The sequence below is a fragment of the Sorex fumeus genome, unplaced genomic scaffold (assembly GCF_029834395.1).
Source record: "Sorex fumeus unplaced genomic scaffold, SorFum_2.1 ptg000058l, whole genome shotgun sequence".
NCBI classification, from domain to species: domain Eukaryota; kingdom Metazoa; phylum Chordata; class Mammalia; order Eulipotyphla; family Soricidae; genus Sorex; species Sorex fumeus.
This window is the reverse complement of record NW_026606115.1, coordinates 15,419,805-15,442,434: the sequence shown is the minus strand read 5'-3', so window position 1 is coordinate 15,442,434 and position 22,630 is coordinate 15,419,805. Positions and strand designations below refer to the sequence as shown.

At 40.7% G+C, this 22,630-nt stretch overlaps 1 protein-coding gene across 1 annotated transcript in view; it reads right to left on the bottom strand.

Moving 5' to 3' along the window:
* Positions 1-10,102, bottom strand: part of ACSL4 (acyl-CoA synthetase long chain family member 4) — a 104,773-nt gene extending 94,671 nt beyond the window's left edge. Inside the window, exon 1 of the mRNA XM_056125672.1 lies at positions 10,057-10,102. The gene's annotated coding sequence lies outside the window, so the exon portion shown is untranslated. The remainder of the gene's footprint in view (positions 1-10,056) is intronic.
* Positions 10,103-22,630: the final 12,528 nt, after the last annotated feature.

Below are 22,630 nucleotides of genomic sequence, written 5' to 3'. Positions count from 1 at the left end.
GAACTTTGAATCCTCATTATTCATTTTATCAAGCAATAACACAAGAAACCCAGTTACATATTTACAACAACCAGGTTAAATTGGAGAGAGAGTACAGCAAACATGGTCCTTGCCCTGCACATGGCCCACCCTGGTTCAATCCCTGGTACCACATAAGATCCTTAGAGCCCCACCAACAGTGATCCCTGAGCAGAATCAAGAGTAAGCCCTGAGCACCACCAGTAGTGACCCCCCCAAAAGAATCAATAAAATAATAAACATGTTATAACATCTGCAATACAAATATCTGCTCTGCTGGTGAGCATCCAAGGCAAACCTGAACACAACACAGTGAATTACATACCTACAAAGGAAGAATATCACTTAACTCGAGAGGAGTTAGGAAAGTTAGGTTTCTACTACTACATATAGAACAATGATTTTCACAAAATTTGCCTTTTAAACTTTGTTATGATTATCTTATGCTTTGCAGAAGTTTTAGAAATGCAGGGTGAGATATGTGAAACATATCTCAAATTAACTTTTGTGCTTGACAGTGGGGAAAGGAATCCATTTATGTCCATGTGTCTAGACATCTGCCTAACTCAGTTGTGGGTTATTTAAAAGAACTAAAGCATCAGCTTCCAGAAGATAGTACAGAAGATAAGGCTGCTGCCTTACATGTGGCAGAACCGTGTTCAATACTCAGCACCACAAATGGTTTCCCAAGCACCACCAGGAGTGATCCCTGAACAAAGAGCCAGGAGTATCTTCTGAGCACTGCCAGTTGATGAGAAGGAAGAGGAAGGAGAAGGAGGAGGAGGAGGAGGAGGAGGAGGAGGAAGAGGAAGAGGAAAAGCAAGAAGAAGAAAAGCAAGAAGAGGAGGAGCAGGAGAAGGAGAACTAAAGCAGAAATTTCTAACTTATGTAAGAAAGCTAGGCAGACAAAATAAGCTCACAGTCAAACCTCTATCTTAACATGCTTACACTACTATATACTTAAAGATCAAATAGTAGGGTCACAAAGATAGTTCAAGAGCCCTGCACACATATTTGCATGCAGGAGCCCTGGGTTCCATCACACAGAGTGCATGGTCCTCCAAGCACTTCTGGGAGCAACCCCTGAGTACTGCCAGGTATGACCAAAACTAAAATAAAAAACAAATTAAAAAAAGTTAAATTGCAGTTTGGGAGACAGAGCAAATGTTATGCTATGCTTGGCTCTCACCACTTAGGTCATTATAAAATCCCCAAAAGTCATCAGGACTATGTAGGTTTCTTTTTGAGTATGACCAGCTGCCATACCTGTAAATTTGTATCATGGGCCAGGGAGATAGTTCAGAAGTTAAGAAGCTTGCCTTCACATGGCTCACCCCAGCTCCATTTCTAGCATCATATATAACCTCCTGAGCACCACCAGGAGTGATCACTGAGCACAAAGCCAGAGGAACTAAGTGCCTGGGACTGCTTGGCATGGTCCAAGAAACAAAAAACCTGTAAATTCAGAGGGCAGAGCAATAGTACAGTGAGTATGGTATTTGTCTTGCATGTGGCTGACCTGGGTAAGATTTCCAGCATCCCATATGGTCCTCTAAGCCCTCCAGGAGTGATCCCTAGCACAGAGCCAGGAGTAAGGCCTGTGTACTGCCAGGTATGGCCATCTGCCCCACAAGTCAAGTCATTAACTAAAATTATGTCTTACTTTTGAAGTCAGACAGGTAGTACGGCGATTAAAGCTTTTGCCTTGCAATAAATCAATACTGGTTCAATTCCCAACACCACATATTGTCCCCTGAGCATTGCCAGGGGTCACTCTTAAGCACAGAGCCAGGAAGAGTTCAGAAGTACTGCTGCTGTGGTCAAAAAACCCCAGAAATTAATAAATAAATTTATATCCACATTGACATAATCGACCCAAAACACAGCCACCTTCGTAACTCTCCACCCATTCTTTAGCAATGCTCCTAGACCATACTGTCTGGCAAGTAGTGTTTGTGAAGACAATGAGTAAACTTCTGAAGATAATAAAGCCAGGTATCACTGTCAGGACACTTCTTGAGAAGTATCTCGTATCATACAAGCATCAGAGTACTTCCACAATCCTAGACAGTACAACCCACTACACACCTAGGCATTGTATAAAGCTCACCACCATATAAGGGTCCATTGTTGAATGAATATTATCAAACAGTGTATGACTGGCTCCTTTGGAATAATAACAGGTACTAAGAATCAAGGTAAAGTTTATTCAATTTTCTTTAACATTGAGATTCAATCATTTTTAAAGTTACCTTATCTTTACGGCAAACTTTTTTGTGTAGTGAACCAGAGAGTAAATAGTCTTTGGGAACACTGAATTTGTTTCAACACTGATATTGTAATTTGGATATAGCCAAACAATAACAAAATGAATAGACTTAGTTGTGTTCCACTGAAGTTTATTTTCAAAAACATATGGTGGGCAGGATTGGGTCATCATCGATGTTTTCCTGAAACTATTCATATTTATACTAATAACTGCTTTTTCTCCAATAGGAAAAATATACCATCCTTAATAAGACCAATATCCAAATAAAAATACTCTCCTATTTGTATACTTATTTGAACAAACATTGTGACATCAAAAAGCCAAATAGTAATAGCAATAGCCTACTGCTACTACACAGCAATGACTACTCTCAAAACAATTGAAATATTTTTGTTAGTTTCCCTCATACCATGAGCACATAATTTTACAAAAGAAAAAAAACTGTGAATGACCTTAAAGCTAACACATATTAAAAAGATAGTGGGAAGTACTATTAAGTGGCTTACTATTCAGTCAAATGCAGCAGTCTGTTTTAACTGTTCTCATGATGGTGGGTAGAAAAGAGATTACTAAATATACGGTCAAGATTTGCAACTCCACCACTCAAAATACAGAAGTAGATTTTCAAAATACAGTAAATGAGAACACAAATGTGTCATCGCATTACTTGCCTTTGTCTCATACCTTACTTTCTGAAACCCTGATTTCAAAAACAACAACAAAAAAAAACAATCTGTCTAAGTACTTTAAAGTTAGAAAGTGAAATCTAAAATCTCCTTGGTGCATAATGCATCTATTTTGTTTTTTAAACACTCATTTAAGTATTTCATTTGATGGCACAGTTAGGCAGATAGTGTATTTAAGGCAAGAAAGATGAGCAGCCATTTTGATATCATAAGAGGAGGCTTGAGTCTATATTCATACTCATCTTAACCATCAACACCACTTGTTCACAGACTACATCTGGTTCTGGGATGGGTGACAGACAATATGCTCACAGTGCTTACAGAAAGAACAAGAGATATAATTAAATGGAACAGATGACTAAGACATTTGACACCAAAGTCAGGATTTATAAAAGGGGAAACTGATAAAGTGGAACTCAGCAGAAGTGAAGACTATTTTTTGTTCTGTGCAACTCCCTTCAAAAGGGATGTCAATTCAAGCCACAAACTGAGAACCATGTATCTGATTTAAAAAAAGATTGTGTCAGATATATAGACAACTCACAGAACCCAGTGGTTAAAAAACATCCAAATGGGAAAAATAAACGGTCACTGATTACCAACCAAATATATATACGTATATATATATATATATATATATATATATATATATATATATATCCAACTGAAAAAATGGACAAATGAGGTAAACATATAGTTTGCTAATAAAGACATGTAAACAATCACATGAAGAGATGCTCAATGTCATTAGCCATAGGAACATGCAAATTAAAACTATGATATCACTGCACAATTATAAGAATGGCTAAAATTTATAAATGTGATATACCAAATGGTAGCAAAGATAAGAATCAATCTTGTACCTACTTGGTGGATAAATTGATAAGGCACCCTGGAAAAAAATAGCAGTTTCTAAAATTAAACCTACAACTACCAAACAACTAGCAACTGCTATCTTGGGCATTTATTCCAGAGAAATGGAAGTTTATATTTATACCAAAACCAGCAAACAACTGCTTATGAGAGCTTTACTTATAATAGGTTGTTTAAAAATGGAAACAGAGACCATAGTGATAGTACAATGGGTAGGGTGCTTGCCTTGCATACAGTCGACAAGGGTTCAATCTCTGGCAACCCATGTGGTCCGCCAAGCCCCATCAGAAGTGATTCTGAGCACAAAGCCAATATTAAGCCCTGAGCACCATTACACATGACCAAAAAACAAATTTTAAAAAAACTGAAACAGTCAAACACCAATGGGTGAATGTCTAAACAAAGTGTAGGACATCTATAGCATGGAATACAATTCAGCAATGAAAATAAATTAACTATAGTGACCAGAGACAGTACCAGGGTTAAGGCACTTGCCCTTGCCTTAACCGTAGCCAACCTCATTTCCATCCTTGACACTGCTTATGGTCCCCCCAAGCACTTCTACGAGTGGTTTCGGAGAGCAGAGCCAAGACTAAGCCCTGAGCATCATGAGGTATTGCCTAAACACCACCTGCAAAAGTAAATGAACTATAGATACAAGATATATTTCCTACATGAATTTCCAGTGAATTGTGTTGAGTGAAAACAGCTGATCTTGACAGCTACATATAGCATACAACTTCATTTATATCAAATTCTTGACATGATATAATTATAAACATGAAAAACAGATTTTGGGTGTCAGGGGTCAGGGAAGAAGGAAGAAGGCTGTGGCTGTAAAAAGGCACATGGGATCTGGTAATAAAACTGTTCCGTATCTGTTTCTCAATTAACACTGTAGTTTAGGTACATGTTTATAATAATGTTAACATTTATGATTTTGATACACTATTACTGCTCTTCCCCACTACCAAAGTACCTCAAACCCTCCACCAACATCCTTATGTTACCTCTAATCTGTCTCTTTATTCCCCATCCTCCCACCCTGCTAGGTAATCTCAGTTGTATAATCTAAGGTCAAGGGTTTGTCATCATTCAATACTGTCTATTGTCTTGCTTTGTTTATATACTACAAATGAGTGAGGTCATCCAATATTTTTCCTTTTCTCTCTGACTTACTTGCTTAATATACTCCAGTTCCATCTAAGTTGTAGCAAACTATAAGTTACCTTTCTTTCTTATAGCTGCATAGTATTCTTTATATTCATATATTCTACAGCTTCATTGTTCATTAACCTGTCATTGGACATTTAAGCCGTTGATGTACTCTAGCTATTGTACTAAGTGCTATAATCCTGTTCTGTATCTTGATCATGTTGGTGCTTACATGAATTCACACAGCAAGAGACACTGAATAACTAATACCCTCATGCAAATGAGTGCATGTAAAAGTGATGATACCTGAAATTGAGATGAATACATTATGTCTACTTAAAATTTGTTGTGATATAATAAAGTTTTTTCTGGGGATAGAGTGATAATGCAGTGGGTTGGGCAGTTGCCTTGCACACAGCTGACCTGGGTTCGATCTGTGGCAACCCATTTGATACCCTGTGCACCTCCAGGAGTATTCCTGAGTGCAAAGCCTGGAGAAAGCCCTGAGAAGCAATGGGTGTGGTCCAAACCCCGCCCCCCCCAGGTATTTTCTCTTTGGTTGTTGTTTAGGGAAGTACCAGATCCAACAGTGCTCAGGGCTTACTCCTGGCTCTGTACTAAGAGAACACTCTTGGAAGGGTCTGGGGACCATAAGTGGTCCCAAGGACCAAATCTAGGTCAGCTATGCGCAAGGAAAAGTGCTTTACTCACTATACTATCACTCCAGCCCCATTATTATAACTATATGATAACCTTTAACTATATCAAAAGAAACAGTTAAAGAAATGGTGCCATAAAGATAGCTCAATGTACTGAACACATGCATTGCATGCAGGAAGCCCGGGATCAATTATCAGCACTGCATGATACCCCAGAGAATAACCAAAGTGCGATAGCGTATGGCCCCAAAACACACAAAAAATTCTTTAAAAATAATTAATTATTTAAAGAAATCATATACAAAAGTAGGGGGGAAAACCTTTTGTGTTCACAAAAGCCTAAGTAATCTACAGAAAAGTGATTTTTTAAAGAAATGCCAGCAGGTAAATGTGTAAAAACAGTACCACAAACAGTTAACACCATTGTAACCATATATAAAAGTAGTTGAACTAGAGAGATAGTAGAGCAGATAAGAGCCTTGACTAGCACATAGCTGAACCAAATTCAATCCTGAAGCCCTCCTCAGGAATGATCCCTGAGCACAGAGCCAGGAATAAGTGCTGAACACCACTGGGTGCCCCCCCCCCGCCCACACCCAAATCCAAAACATAGTTTAAGGGGCTTGAGCATACACTTTGTATGCAAGAGACACAGGTTCAATTCCAGGTACCAGAGTGATCCCCTAGTAGCAACAGGATCAAACACCAAGCACCAAGTTGGTTATAACCCCTAAACACAGCTATTCAGATTTGGGTGTTGCCCTACCCCCCAAAAATCCTTTAATAATGGCCAGGCAAGGGGATTGCTCAAAGGAATAGAGCACATACTTTGCAAGCAGGAGCCCAGGATTTTAGCTCCACATACGATCCTAGAACACTGCCTCAAGAGGTGTTGAGAAAGACAAAGGGATGGAGGGAGGGAGCAAAAGGAGAAATGGAGAGAGGGCGAGTGAGAGAGCCCATAGGCTACAAAACAACCATCTCCTTCCCTGTAGAGCCTTACCACTCTGGAGATTTTGTTTACATTCCTAATTTGGTTTTGGGGGAAGGCACATCCTGCTGTGCTCAGGGCTTACTCCTTGTCTTTGCACTCTGGGATCACTCCAGATGGGCTCAAAAAGACCATATGGGATGCTGTGGGATACAAACGTTTTATCTACAGTACTATCACTCTAGTCCTTATATCCCCAATTTGATTGTTGCAGTTAATAGAAATAAAAACTGACATCCATCTGGCTCTCCACAGTTTCGCTGCCATCATCCCAAACTAGCAAAAGGATTATCTTTTCTGTTTGTTTGGTTTTGGGTCACATCTGGATATGCTCAGGGCTTACTCCTGGCTTAGGGATCACTCCTGTGGGACTGATCATACATAGTGCCAGGTATTAAACCCAGCTCAGCAGCATGCAAGACAAGTACCTTTACCCTGTTCCTCCTCTCTGGCTCTGGAATTGTCTTCTTGAGCATCATATTCGAGGGCATAGCTCAAGATATATTATCGATGAATAAGTAAATAAATTGTATAAATACATGAAATAATGAAAACAAGTTAAATGCTTCTTTTTCAGTGCCAAGGACTGAACCGAGGACCTCACACATATGAAACACGTTCCCCACTTCTGAACCACATCTCTGACCCTTGTTTCTGTAAAATGCCTAGCCAAACAAGACCCAAAAAAGTGGGGCCCAAGAGAAGGTTCAAAGGACTGAGTATAGGGTTTGCATGCAGGAGACCTAGTTTTGCTCCCCAGCACTGCACGGTCCCCTTCCCATCAAATCAACACCACTGAAAATAACCACTGCTAACTGTGACCCCTCCACGCAAAATAATTAATAAAGTTTCTAGCCAATTTCAATTCCAGGTCTTTCTCTTAACAATTTTCTAAAAGTCATGATTGTTTAATGAAAACCTGTGGTATTCCACAGTGAAATACCACACTGTAATAGTGGTATTTCACAGTCCACTCTCACATTTCACTGTTATGAGCAGAAGTTAAAGATAGCAGATAATGTAAAATGGTTCCCAACAAATAGACTTCCAGTAATTCATATGGAAAGGGTGAATTAAGAATTATGTATATATAGACTAGAAATCTTTGAGGATAAAGGTTTACAACATTTGTAATGAAATACACACATAAATATGTATATGTATATATATATATATGATGGTAGAATGCAAATCAGAGAAATTGTGTAATCACAGTGCCAACCATCAAGATGCTTTACAGAAATCAAAACTAAGGAATATAAAGTGATCTATTCTGGGTTTTATGAATAGCTAGAGCTAGAACTAGACCTGAAGTCCCTTAAATCTTTGTTCATATCTTTTTTTCACTTGATTCAAACTTGCCTTTGTCCACCTATCCAACCCCTAAGACAAATTCTAAAACACTGGTGTCTAGCTCAGTGATACAGTGCTGGTGCACATACATGAAGCCCTGAGTTCAAATCCCAGGAACTCCTACCCTTTTATAAAATCTGAACTATTTCGATATTTTTATTTCTTTCACTGAATTTACTCAAGCTTTTAATTGTTGCATAACACCTTCAGTGGAGTTGGAGGTGTCAAACTACTTGCCTTTTCAGAGCAATAAATATACTAACAGTGTAATATCTTATCCTCCATCTAAATGGCACAGAGGGTGTTAATTCTAACAGGTCTAATAGGAATCTTAGAAATCTTTAACTTTAGCAGCTTCAATTGCAGAGAGAAGCTATCTTACAATGAAAAAACAACCTTAAACTATTTTGATCCATATGCTCAATGATGGTAGTGTAAGAGAATCAATCAACTTGGCCTTATGCACCCAGACCAGTTTAAACAATCTACATTATACAGTCTGCAGTGCTTCTCAGCCTCTTCACCAAGGTGACCCTCTCCCAAGCGTGTTTCCTTTCAGTGCCCCCTCCAAGTCCAACCATGTTTCCTTTCTGTGCACCCCTGCTGGCCCCCTATTGTCATGACAAGCCCCCCCCCCACGTGATTTTTCACCTCTGGCCCCCTTGGACTATCCTGGGAAAACACAGGGGCCATATGAATCCTGGTAGAAAAATGTGCGGTTAGAGGACTGAGGAGGGAGCTTAACAGCTGGAGCACATGCTTTTAATGTGAAAGCCTGTTTTTCGGGTTCCATCCCTGGAATAGCATGGTCCCCAGAGTCAGGTAAGACCCAGAGCACTGAGCTACTAATCACCTCTGATCCCCCACTGGGTGTGGCCCCAAACACAAACATACAAAAGCTATTTGTTAGAGGCAAATAGAGGAAAACCTAAAGTGACAAGCAAGGACCAGGAAATAGGGCTATAATCGACTTCATCTCCGTTATGCAGCAACACATTCCTAATTTAGAGGTTGTAGAATCAAAATACCAGCACGATCCTTATTTGCGCTAAAGTCCAACCTCCCTCAATTTTGTAGATGAGGAAACTGAGACGTTGATTAAACCACTAGCCAATGAAGCAGACGGCTGAATTTTTCTCAAAGGGGTTCATTTATACGCCTCTCTGCCCACATGCTGCATCTCACCGAGGTTTCTTACAGCGACGGCTGCTTTTCTTAAAGGTGAAAAGAGCGAAAAGGGCACATTCATTTCAAGAGGGTGAAAAAAAGTCTCAGAAGGAGATGCTGGAGTGAAGAGACGAAATGACGTCTCATTTAAAATATGTAACCCCTTGATGGGGTTAGGCAATGAATCATATTCTCCGATTTTTCTAAGTGCTATCGACAGCCCCGCTTGTTACTGGAGGGCACTTAAATGAGAGGAAGAGGAAGTGAATGAAGCTAATGCTAAATATAAGGCAACCACTGTGAGCAGGGATGTCGATAGAAAGAACAGGAAAAAATAAGAGGCAACTGCTTCAGGAATCCAGCTGTTTGCTAATATCCCTAAAGATCGAGAAGCTAAGAGGCTATCTAACAGAAGCCAGGGCATCCCTCAAATTCCAAGGGTGGATGTTTTCAAGGCAGTCCTCAAATAGTGAGTGCCCGGCGAAGCACAAAATGGAGCTGAGGTCTAGGGGCGCCCTAAAGGTCGTTTGGAGGTCTGGCAAGCACTTGATGTGCGCCTCTCCAAGGGTCCCTGCAAAGCACGGGTCGCCCGATTGGGAAGATGCTTCTGGCCCTGGAGAGACGGCGGGCAGCAGGTAGAGGCAGGCCAGGCACTCGAGGAAAGAAGATCCAGGGACCTCGGGAATCTCCCCAGCTCCCGGGAAAGCGGGCGGCTAGACCGTCAGAGCTCCCCAGAAAGCCGGCAAGCCGGTTCCGGGAACGGGAGGACTGGCTCAGCGTCTTCGGGGTTCAGGTGCAGGACAGGGGCGCTTCGGGAGCTGAGACCCCGCGATCGCGCTAGGCTGGGGTGCCGGGATCAGAGCCCCCGGGGCAGGGCTCACTCACCTGAGGCGCTCGCCCGCTACGTCTTCACGGCCGGCCGGCTCGGCACCCAGGAGTCGGGAAGCCGCGTGCCCGCTAGCGCTAGTCGAGGAGGGGCGCGCCGCGGAGGCCGGAGAAAAAGCCGCAGCGGCGCGCGCGCACCCGGACGGCGGGCAGAGGCGGGGCGAGGGGCGCGGAGGCGCGAGCCCGGAAAAGACGCGCCCGGAGGGGCGGGAGGAGCGGGGGCGCGCGGTGGTGTGGCTCAGCCGGCCGAATCGCTGGCAGCCGACGGCTCGGCCCACCCACACGCCCGCCTCCGCTCTCCCGGACGTCAGCCGAAAAGGCGGGGTCCGGGGCTACCGGCAGAGAGGGAGGGGTGCTGCGGGGGAAGGCAGAGGGGGGCACCGAGCAGTGGAGTCGGGTATCCGCTCCCTGAGGGCTAGCCGCAGGTGGGAACTACTGTTTCCGAGCCTCTGCCGCTAGGCTCCACACCCGGGCTGCGTCTTTTCGAAGGTTCTTGATCCAGCTGGATTTCCGCAAGGTGGAGAACGGACCCTCGCCCCCACCTCTGCCAGCCCTCCCTCCCCCACCACACACACGACTGAAGATCCCCTCGGGTTGTCTTCCGGCAATCCTTCAAAGATAACTCACCCTTCGACCTCATTACGCTACCTTTCCGGAGAGATCTTAACATCTTCCGACTAAATTGCATCATGATCTCCCCAGGCAGAGCTAGCCACCTTCTTCTATTAATTTTGTCTCACGCTTTACCATCCCCGCACCCGCCCGCTTAGTAGAGATCACAAAGATCCCGGATTTTCACTCGTGTCTTCCTTTTCCCTGATGGTGCAATAATAAGAGTTCACGACTCGTAAGAAAAAGTCACTGTGACCAATTTTAGGAGTCCGGAGCCAGTCCTACGAATACTGTTTTTAATAAATTAAAGAGGTTGTTTCGAAAACTAAAAGTTTAATGAACTATCTCTGAACTTTAAAATGGACAGAACATAATTGCAAATGAGCCAGGATACACTGTGGAGAAAAGATCGCCAAAGGATACAGTGTACCAAGATTCTTTCAGTTCCCTGATCCACAATGGAGAACTAGCTTCCTTTTCCTGCCAGTAATGAACACTTCATTTCACTTGATATTCTCCAGTTTCCTGCAGTTACGAGAGTTAATAGTGTATGTGTGCGTGTGTTCGTGTGCATGACCACCTTACTACAGTCTAGGCTCCTTAAATTTGAGTAAATATCAAACATTGAAATGCTTGATAAATCATGGATATCGGAGCCAGGACCCTTCAGATGCTTTGCTTTGGATCTGAGTGAAGCTGAGAAATGTTAATTTTTAATAAGTACCTCAAGCAGCACTCTTGATGGTTGGAGGCACACAACTTGAGAGTATAGAAGTTCAAGCTTGTGTATGTTACTACTCTGAAGTGGGGTTACTCGTATAATTTCCAACAGGTTCACCCACTTACATGTAATATGTCTATAAATATTGTCATGGTGGCCGTGTAACTTCCTTTTTTGAAATTGACCTAGAAAGTTTAGGACTTCAAAAACAAATTTAATTGTCATGTTTACTTTATGAGATCTTGTTGTAATACCAGAAATAAGTAATCATTTGTCAACTATATAATTCACTGCATCCCTACAGTGCACAGAGCACTGTCATCTATAGTAGTGTTAATGTAAAACACTGAAGGAATGATCATGCCTGCCCTCAGCTAACTTAGCATATAGTTGTGAAATTGAAGCATAGATACAAAACAGCCCAATGTGGCACCTCAACCAATCTATTGGGGAGCTCTATAATTGAACATTAATTTTGTCAATTTCAATAACTAGAAGGGTTAACCCAGATCTTCCTAATTGGGTAATTCCTTCTGAACATAGTCCTCAGCTTACTGTCCTTGGTCTACAAGATAAAGGAGAAAGAGCCTGAAGAGATCAGTTCCGTTTGTATGCATAACTATGTATACGTACACACCTATGTGTATATGCTGATGTATAATATAGATGTATTTATCAGACCAAGAAATTACGTGTGTTTTTAAGATATTTATCATTTAGGCTCTTAATTAATGTTGACAATTCTAGCTACCTTCTATCTTCTACCATACCTCCCCTTTTCCTCCACACAACCACAACCAAAATGAAGAAGAAAGAACTACATCTCCCAAAAGGAAACCCAGTACGTTCACACTATTTCTAGCTTTTCCTTTTCTCACTTTTTCCGGGATCAAAACAAGGTTTTTTTTTTTCATTTTGTCTCATCAGAAATTTTCTAGAACAACTTACCCAGGAGCAAATTGCCCCTACCAGCTGCCTGACATTTTAGAAAGAACATTTAAAATATTGTTTACAAATCTGGAGTACAGGGGTTTATTATCCCTGTTCTTCAGATGGAGAAACAGATGCTGGTTTCTCCAGTCACACAAGTGACAAGTAGAAGACAGTCTGGGTCTTCTACCACATTTCTGAAGTCTGCTAGATTGAGTACTTATTATTCTATCTGGCTATCTTAATAATAAGTCTTACTCATAACTCCCAATCCAATTATAGATAATTGAGAAACAGAAATAGGAGTTAGGAAAATGTGTGGTACTGCTGATAGTTTAAAAATACAACCTAAGGGCTGGAGATGTAGTGTAATAATGGAACACTTGCATTATATCTGTGAGACACTGGTTTTGAGCCCCAGCTCTGAAAAAAAATGATTCCAAAGAGACAGTACGAGGGTTAAGGTGCTTGTGTCACACATGACTTGTGTTGCACAGTTCAATCCCCAAAACCATATATGGTAGCCCTCAGCACATCCAGGATTAATCCCTGAGCCCTGCTATGTGTGACACAACCAACCTCCCCCCACCAAAAAAAAAACATAGAAAACTCTGAAGCCATGAAAATTAAACCAGTTGAAGCCAAATAGAGTTTAATAGGCTACCTCTGTAGTAGGACCTGATACTTAGACCTTACCCATTTTTCTTTCCTGTAACAAGAAGCCGAAATAGATAGCCAGGCTGCTCTTGGTATTAGTTATTTATGGAAGGGCAGAAAGCAACTGTTCTTCATTGACTGTGTTACAAGTCTTTGTGTGTTAAACATAACAGGTTTGTAAAACAATAATCTCCTCCTATGGTCTAACGAAAAGCAGCTGAGTTTTGTGATGACATTTACATGGAAAAGTTATTTTTTGTCACTAACAAAACCTTATTTTTTCAGACATTATCCATGTCAAATATTGTCTTCAATGGCACTCCTGAAACAACTGCTGAAATCAGAAACCTAGACAAAAGATGGTCTCACTATGAGCATAATAATAACTCAAACTGTAGCACTGTAGCACTGTCCTCCCATTGTTCATCGATTTGCTGTAGCGGGCACCAGTAATGTCTGACAACAAATTGTGAGACTTCTTGTTACTATTTTTGGCATATTGAATACACCACAGGTAACTTGCCAGACTTTGCCGTGCAGGTGAGATGCTCTCGGTAGCTTGCAGGGCTATCCGAGAGGGGTGGAGGAATTGAACCTGGGTTGGTTGCATGCAAGGCAAATGCCCTGCCTGCTGTGCTATCGCTACTTTTTTGAAAAATTGGGCACCTTTTTTTTGAAAATTCAGACCCAGTGATTTCACTTTTCAGCATCTACCCTCTCCCCCACAACACAGAAAACATTGATTCAAATACATATATGATTACTTATGTTTATTGTAGTGTTTGTCACATAGCTAGGATATGTAAACAATCAAAATATCCAATGATAGATGAGTGGATAAGGAAGTTATGGTGTACACACACAAACACACACACACTATGGAATTCTATACAGCTATAAAGAAAGATTAAATATTGCAGTTTGCTGCAACATGGATGGAAGTGGAGAGTATCAAGCTAATTAAGTTAGAGAGAGAAAGACAAATATCAAATAAAATCACTCATTTGTAGTATCTAGAAACAAACCAAGGGACTAGATGATATCAAATGATGATAAATACTTGACCATGGATTACAAAACTCAGATTACCAAGCAGAGACTGGTGGAAGAAGGAACAGATGGACTAGATGTAACATTCAGTTGAGGGCCTTGTATATGGAGGTGCTGAGGTACAGTAACACATCAAAACCAGAAATGTTAACACTATTATAAATGTTAACCTATATTATAATAATTTTTTTAAACAGAAACACAAACTCTAACATGAAACTCCTACCTCTTCTGTCCCCTTTAAATATTTTCTGGGGCTAGACTTATAATAAAGTAGGTAGGAAACTTTCCTGGCACATGTCTGACCTGAGTTTGATCCTGGGCACCATATATATATGTTCTCCTGAACCCCACCAGGAGTGTTCCTTGAGCACAGAGCCTGGAGCAAACCCTGAGTATCATAGGGTGTGGCATATATATCTATATATCTATATCTATCTTATGTATAAAATCTACATATTGCTTTAATAATATTTTAAGTGGGAAAAAATTAAAATGTCATACTTATTTGTACAAGTTATCCCTGTTGAGTACAGCAATAGCTCCACTGTAGGGCTTCTACTTTGCAACTTGGAAGTTGACACAGTTCTGAGGTTGATCTCTAGAACTTCCCACATATCTAAATACTATCCTCACCACACTGCTGTTGGAATCCTTGGTGCCACAACAAAGTCTTTGATTTCCAGTGCCAACAACCAGGTAATCACAACCAAAAAGTGAGGCCCTGAGCAATCCCTGTACTGCTGAGTACTGTAATCAAGGTGTGTACAAGCACAAACAGTTCAACCTAGGTAAGCACCAAAATCCACTGTGTGTGAAATCCCAGTCATTGGTTATTCAAGAAACAACAAAGCGAAGGAAACTGGAAAATAAATGGAAAATAGAGATATGGGTTGAACTTGTTAAAAGCAAATGAAAGAACAAAATATATCACCCCTAAAGCCAGAGGTAAATAAAATAGGTTATACCTATCATGAAATATGCAAAAAAAGTTCTGTTTCATGCATTTTTATCTACTTTCTATAGTGATTCTAGTCCAGTAATGTTAGGAGAAAAAGAAAGATCAGCAGTAGCACAACATTTTAAATCTCTTTATTTTCATTTCCCTTTTACAGATAAAAAGATGCTATACTCTCCCATATTTAAAATGATGAGTAAAATATGGGGACTAAAGTGATGGTACAGTGGGTATGGCATTTGCCTTGCACCTCTCCAGCACGTCTGAGGCCACCAAGGGTGATCTCTGAACGCAGAGCTGGGAGTAAGCCCTAAGCACTTCCAGGTGTGGCCCCAGTTTTTTAAGATAAGTAATATAACTACAACATTTTGAAATGCTTCTTGGAATCTTTGACTATTAGAGCTAAGAGACAGCAGGGTAGGAGGATGGAAAACAATGGGACTCTAGACCAAGTTACATAACCTCTTAAGAGCCTTGGTCCCCTCATCTGCAAATTAGACATGATATTGGCACTTCATGCATAAAGCTCTTTTGAGGGAGAATTAAAATCATGCTCATAAAATTCCTGACTCATGATGTTTAGAAAATGGTGACTACTAATTACTTACTTGGATCCCCTCATTTTACAGTTGAGGAAAAAAGGAACCCCAACAGAAGCATGTCCTATTGTACCACACTTGAGTCTTTCTCCACATGCTTCTACTTATTGAGCATTTTTCTTTAAAGTCAAAGGCTAAATTCCTTGAGAAGTAATCCATAGCCACCTTTACTTTCATCTATTCAACCACTGTCTGACCTCCAAGCTAGCCCCATTCCTTCAGTCCTCTAAACACATCCTTTGCTAATGCCTTCTGTGAAATGAACAAACCCCATCATTATACCTATTTACTCTGCTTTGAACATTTATTCAAAGTGGACCTTCTTCAAAATAAAATATCCTAGTAAAACTGTCTCCTTCAGTTGGAACACTTATCAGGCCTAGATAGTATTATTCCAATGGAAAACCTTTAGCAACAAGATTGAATGATAATGGTTACAATTTATTGAGTACTCTATGTCAGGTGAGGTCCCAAACACATTGTTTCATTTTACCCTCACCATACTACTGTGAGGCAGACACAGTTGCTATTTCAGAGTGCATATAGCTGAACTAAGTATCCTTTCTTTCACATGTTCATCTAAACACATAAACCCATCTAAAAGAGAATCAAAGTCTCATTTTGGAACATCTTACCATATTATATCTATTTGTCTTATAGGGAAAATTTTAAGCAAATACCTTAAATGTGAGCTCATATATTTTTGAGTTATTTCTAGCTATGGTATGTATCTAATCATAACCATCTATACAAGCAGCTTTTAGAACAGGTAACTAACTTCAACTTTCTGTGAGCTCATTTCAGTTATGTTTACAAAAGAGTAGAAAAAATCTGATTTTGTTGCCATTGGGCAAAATTTGGGTATTGCAGTCCAATCTAGATTTGGCTGATGAATTGGGTCCTCCCTGTGACTAGTCTCTTTACTGAGTCATAGTACAATTTAGGCCCTATGTGAAGATGTCCAAACTTTTGTGATACGTCAATGGACCAGTACAGCCCTAAAAGGCACTGTAAAGTAAGTTTTCACATGGCAAGCCCACTTTTCAATTTTTATCTCATTCTTATTTTCATTTACCAAAAAGTACTTATTCACTCCTCTTGTTCAAATAGCTGCACTTAAAGCAAAAAATAAAATAAAATCTGACCTTGCTCCATGGTGATAACTACTGAACTGTCTGGGGTAGGGTTTTGTTTCTGCAATGCTTAGAATTGACTAATCATATGAAAACCATTAATTGGTAGACCAATTAAGCCATATTTTTATAAGAAACTCAGAATAGTCATATATATAAATATATATGTAGAAATATATCTGAAATACATCAAAATATATATATATCCATATCTATCTACCTATTTCCAAATGTTTTCTGTGCTTAGATTTTCCCAAGTAAGAATATATTATAATATTGTCTTACAATTTTATTTTGAGAGGGGGGCACACCTGGCAATACTTAGTGGTTAGTCCTGGCTCTTCACTCAGGAATTACTCCTGGCAGTGCTCAGGGATGATGTGGGACACCAGTAATCAAACCCTGGTCAGCTCTGTGCAAAGCAAGTGCCCTACCTGCTGCACTATTGATCTGGCCCCCTACAATTTTCTTTCATTCACTCACTAATATATAGAAAAATTTTGTGTAATGTTTATATATGGGCTGGAGCCATAGCACAGCGGGTAGGGCGTTTGCCTTGTATGGAGCCAACATGGCCGACCTGAGTTCAATTCCTCAGCCCCTCTCGGAGAGCCTGGCAAGCTACCAAGAGTATCTTGCCCGCAGGGCATAGCCTGGCAAGCTCCCCGTGACGTATATCGATAAGCCAAACACAGTAACAACAAAGTCTCACAACTTTGAGACGTTACTGGGCCTGCTCAAGAAAATTGATGAACAACGGGAGGACAGTGACAGACAGTGACAGTTTATATTTAGTTATCAAAGTATCTGCAAAACATTCTTTGAACTATTTTGTAAAGTGCCATAATAATGTTCCTTATACCTTTGGTTGAAGAGTCCAGATTTTCCCCCTAATATTTTTAATTGAGTCAGCATGAGATAACTTTACAAAGCTGTTCATGATCAGGTTTCAGTCATACAATAATGCAACACCCATCCCTCCATCAGTGCACATTTCCCACCACCAATGACCCCAGTTTTTCTCCTGCCACCTCCCCTCCCCCAGTCTGCCTCTATGGCTCTACGGCAGGCACATTTTCCCTCTCTCACTCTCTCTCTTCTTCTTCCTCCTTATTTTTTAAAATATTCCAAGTACAATTAAAAAGCGAGAAAGGCACTAGATCAAAATGTATGTATATTTAAAATCCTTTAAGACATTGTCAAAATTTTCCTTAAAAGGGCCAAACTAAGTAGACAGGTCACATGTTTAAGTAAATGTATTATCAAAATGCTTTCAAGGGCTACAGAGAGAGTCCAGCAGGTAGGGTGTTTGCCTTGCACATTGCCAACATAGGTTCAATCTCCAGTATCCCATATGGTACCCTGAGCCCCACCAAGAGTAGTTCCAAAGTGTAGAGCCAGCAGTAACCCTATTATCACTTCCAGGTGTGGGACCCAAAACATAAAAAAGAAATAAATAGGTCAAACCAATTTACACACCTACTCATAGAATATAAGTGCCAATTTCTTCATATACTTAAAAATATTTACCATTAATAATCTTTACAATTCTTACCACAGGGAGCAATAGAGAATGCCAAAGGGTTAGAGCAAATGTTTTGCATGCAGAAAGTCCAAGTTTGTCTGTTTTTGTTTGGTTGGTTAGTTCCAGGCTTGGGGCCCACATCTGACTGTGTTCAGGGTTTACTCCTGGTTCTGTGATCAGGGATCACTTTTGGGAATGCTCAGGTTGTACTGAGGATCCAACCAGGCTCGGCTACATGCAAGGCAAGTGCCTTCTCCATTGTGGAATCTTTCTGGCCTTGGTTAGTTTCTTATTTCTAGATGTAGATTTGTTGTTATCTTATCAAATAATAAGATAATTGACTTATATCATCAAATCACATTTCCTTGGATTTTCAAAATAATTTGAAAAAATAATCTGTAGTAATAGTTTTACTGATAAGTGACCTTCAATAAGAGAACAAATGCAAGGGCCGGAGTGTTAGTATAGCAGATAGAGTGCTTGGGCTATAAGCAACCTTCCTGGGTTTGATCCCCAGAATCACATATGGTTCCCTGAATCTCGCGAGGAGTGATCCCTGTGTACAGGTATGGAATAAGTCCTGATCACAGGTAGATGTGGCCTAAAAATAAAATCATCAAAAAGAAAACACATAAGGTGATCCGCTGTAAAAACCACTATAGTAATTTTAAAGTTAAAAAAAAGTTTCTTGAATAAGTCACCCACCCAAAACAAATCGTTTTTGATTCAAGGTAAAGATAGTATTTTTCAGCTACTAAAATTGAACCTGAGAGATATTCCAGAGGGTAATGGATTTGTCTGGTGTGGGACCAAAGTGATAGTATAGAGGGTAGGGTGCTTGCCTTGCATGCAGCCAACCAGGGTTCAATTCACAGCACCCCAGATGACCCATCAAGTCCCATCAGGAGTAATTACTGAGTGCAGAACCAATACTAACCCCTCAGCATCACAGGGCATGGTCAAAAGAAAAAAAAAAGAAAAAAGAAAATAAAAAGGAATTGCCTGGTGTATGGAAAACCCCAGTTTGATATCTGACACTGCATATGATCTCCTGAGCCCCTTCAGGAGTGATCCATAAACACGGAGCCAGGATTAAGCCATAAGCACAGACAAGTGCAGCCCTAAACCTGCCTCTCAATTAAAATAAAAAACTAAAATAGTATTTTAATTTGGGTGTTTGCTTTTTGGCAAGAGTACATATTTTAATATTCCATTGGGAAGGGATTGTTGGGGAGAGAAGGCTTTTCTGAGCAGAATATACTGATATAAGTGGTTCCTTCAGAGTCAGAGAGATAGTTCAGAAGATACAGTGCTTGCATTGCATTTGGCTGACCTGACTTAGATCACAATTCCCCCATATGGGCCCCTGAGCCCACCAGGAGTGATCCCTGAACACAGAGCACAAGCCACTGGACGTGGCCCCAAACCAAATATACAAATTAATAAATAAAAAACTCCTTCACCTTCACAGCACCACCCTCCTTCACACGCACCACTCTACTCCAGGGATAGTGAATCTCTTTTCTGCTAGGACCATTTGTAAAATTTTAACATCTTTTCAGGGGAATAAATATAGGCATACAGGCCACAGGCATCCAACAAGTAGCATATTTATCTGTCCCATCACTACCAGAGCAAGAGCAAAGGATTTCATCAGCCTTATAAGGCCCTCAGGCTAGTTTTTCTCTTCCCTTGCCCTTCCCAGAATTCTGCAGGAGTCTTTTGCATTTTCAGAAAGCACCTACAAGAAACACTGAACAGAGAAAGAAACACGGAACATAGGAGCACAAGAAAAACACCACACCATGCTCATCTAAAAACTAGCAAAAAAAGAAACAGCCAAGAACTATTTTTTAAAAAGCAGCAACAGGTTTTCAGATAATCTGCAGATCAAATCAATTTCCTGATAAAACTCACTAAAGGTTAACTGCGGTTGAGTCTTTATCTTATCTACAACAGGTTTTAACAAGAGAAAACCTGTAAAGTGAGAAATAATTACCAATGTAAAGACCCTGTTAGCTAGAGAGTCTGAGATAACTATGCTATTACAAAGGTTTTTATTTCAAGATAAAGAAGAAGCTCACGCTACAGCTGTACCTTCATGAGACAAAAGGCTTCCGAGATTGTTCTTATACTACCATGGCCCTGGAGATAGCATTAAATGATTTTGCATGTCAGAGAGCCAGGTTTAAATCTAGGGACCAGAGAGGTAATGCAATGGATTAGCCATGCTGACAAAGGCATTCAGTCCCTGGCAACACATATGATACTGTGATCACCACCAGGGGTCACTGCTGAGCACAGAACTAGACACTGAGCACTGGTGGGGTGTGACCCCCAAATATAGTAATAATAGTAATAGTAATAATAATAATAGTCAGGGACATAATACAGGGCCTAAGGTCTTTGCAAATAGTTAATTTCTATTCAATTCCTAGCACCACATATTCCCTCTCCCTGCCCCTGTACCACCAGGGGAGACTTCTGAGCACAGAGCCAGGAATAAATCCAGAGCACCACTAGGTATAGACCGAAGCTCTCCCCCGAAATTAAATAGAATCTCAGTTCCTCCAGTCAATTAAAAGTTTGTGCACGTAGGTGTTTGCCTTGCCTGCGGCCAACACGGCCAACCCGGGTTCGGTTTATCTGCCCCTCTCAGAGAGCCTGGCAAGCTACCGGGAGTATCTCACCCACACAGCAAAGCTTGGCAAGCTACCCTGACGTATTTGATATGCCAAAACACAGTAACAAGCTTCACAATGTTATTGGGCCCACTAAAGCAAATTGATGAACAATGGGAGGACAGTGACAGTGACAGCATGGAACCATAAAGGAACCCGCACAGCCAAAGCCATACTGAAAAATAAGAAACTGGGAGGCATCTCACTAACTAATTTGAATCTTTACTATACAACCATTGTGATTAAAACAACATGGTATTGGAATAAAGGAAGACTCTCTGACCAATGGGTCAAAATAGAATATAAAAGGATAAACCCCACATATATGCTCAGCTAATTTTTTACAAAGGAACTGAAAGCATGAAATGAAACAAAGACAGCCTTTTCCAACAAATTGTGTTGGGAGAATTGGATAACCACATGCAAGAAATTATCTCACACCTTACACAAAAGTCAAATCAAGGTGGATCAAAGACCTTGAGATCAGATCTGAACCTATAAAGTACAATGAGGAAAATATTGGCAGAATGCTACAATACCTCAGAGAAGTCTTTAATGATATGACACCATTGGCAAAGGCTACCGAATCAAAACTAAACAAATGGAATTCCGCCAAACATAAAAGTTTCTGTATGGCAAAAGAAACACGGGCTAAACTAAAAGACAGCTAAGTGGGAGAAAATATTTGCACTCAGCATATCAGATAAAGGGTTGATATTCAGTATCTATAAAGTGCTCACAAAGATCAACAACAATAAAAAAAACCAAAGATCCCCATAAAAAATAGGGAGAGGAAATGAATGGATACTTCTCTGAGGAAAACCTATGGATAACCCACAGGCACATAAAAAATGTTTGTGATCACTTTTTATTAAGGAAATCCAAATAAAAACAACAATGAGATATTATCTTATGCCAATGAGGATGACACATATCAAAAATAGTGGGAGCCATTTCTGTTGGCAAGGATGTGGTGAAAAAGGAACTCTCATCCACTGTTTATCGGAATGTTGTCTGGTCCAACCCCTATGGAAAACAGTATGGAGGATACTAAGGAAACTCAGAATTGAGCTCCCATATAACCCAGCATTTCCACTTTGGGGTATCTATACCCTGTACAGAAAAACATTCATTCAGAAGAATATATCACGATCACAACCATCCTGTTGTTCGTCGATTGCCTCGAGCAGGCCCCAGTAACGTCTCCTTCGTCCTAGCCCTGAGATTATTTTTAAAAGTGCCATACAAAAGCTAATTTAGGGGTAGGAGAATGAGACCCATCATTGTTACTAGTATTTGGCATATTGCGTACGCCACGGGGTGTTTGCCAGACTCTGCCGTGTGGGCAGATTACATTCAGTAGCCTGCCAGTTTGTCCAAAGTAAGAATGAGATAATAAGATGTCGCATGGCTGCAAATGCGGCCACATGCTTCCGGGAGCTGGGTTTTATAGTCTCTGGGCCTTGGCCGTTGATGGGATTACACGGCGCCAGAGGGCCAGTTGGTGGGTGTGACCCCTGCTACTGGAATATGGAGGATCTGGGTGGAGGATGCTCAGCCCCTATCCAAGCAGGCTTGGAGATCTCAGCCCCAGGACCCGTATGTTCCTCTGCCGGTACCTTCATGCCTGTGGAGAGTGGTCTCAGCATGGTGGTGGCTGGTTCTGGAGGTTCAGAAGAATATATGCACACCATTATTCATTGTAGCA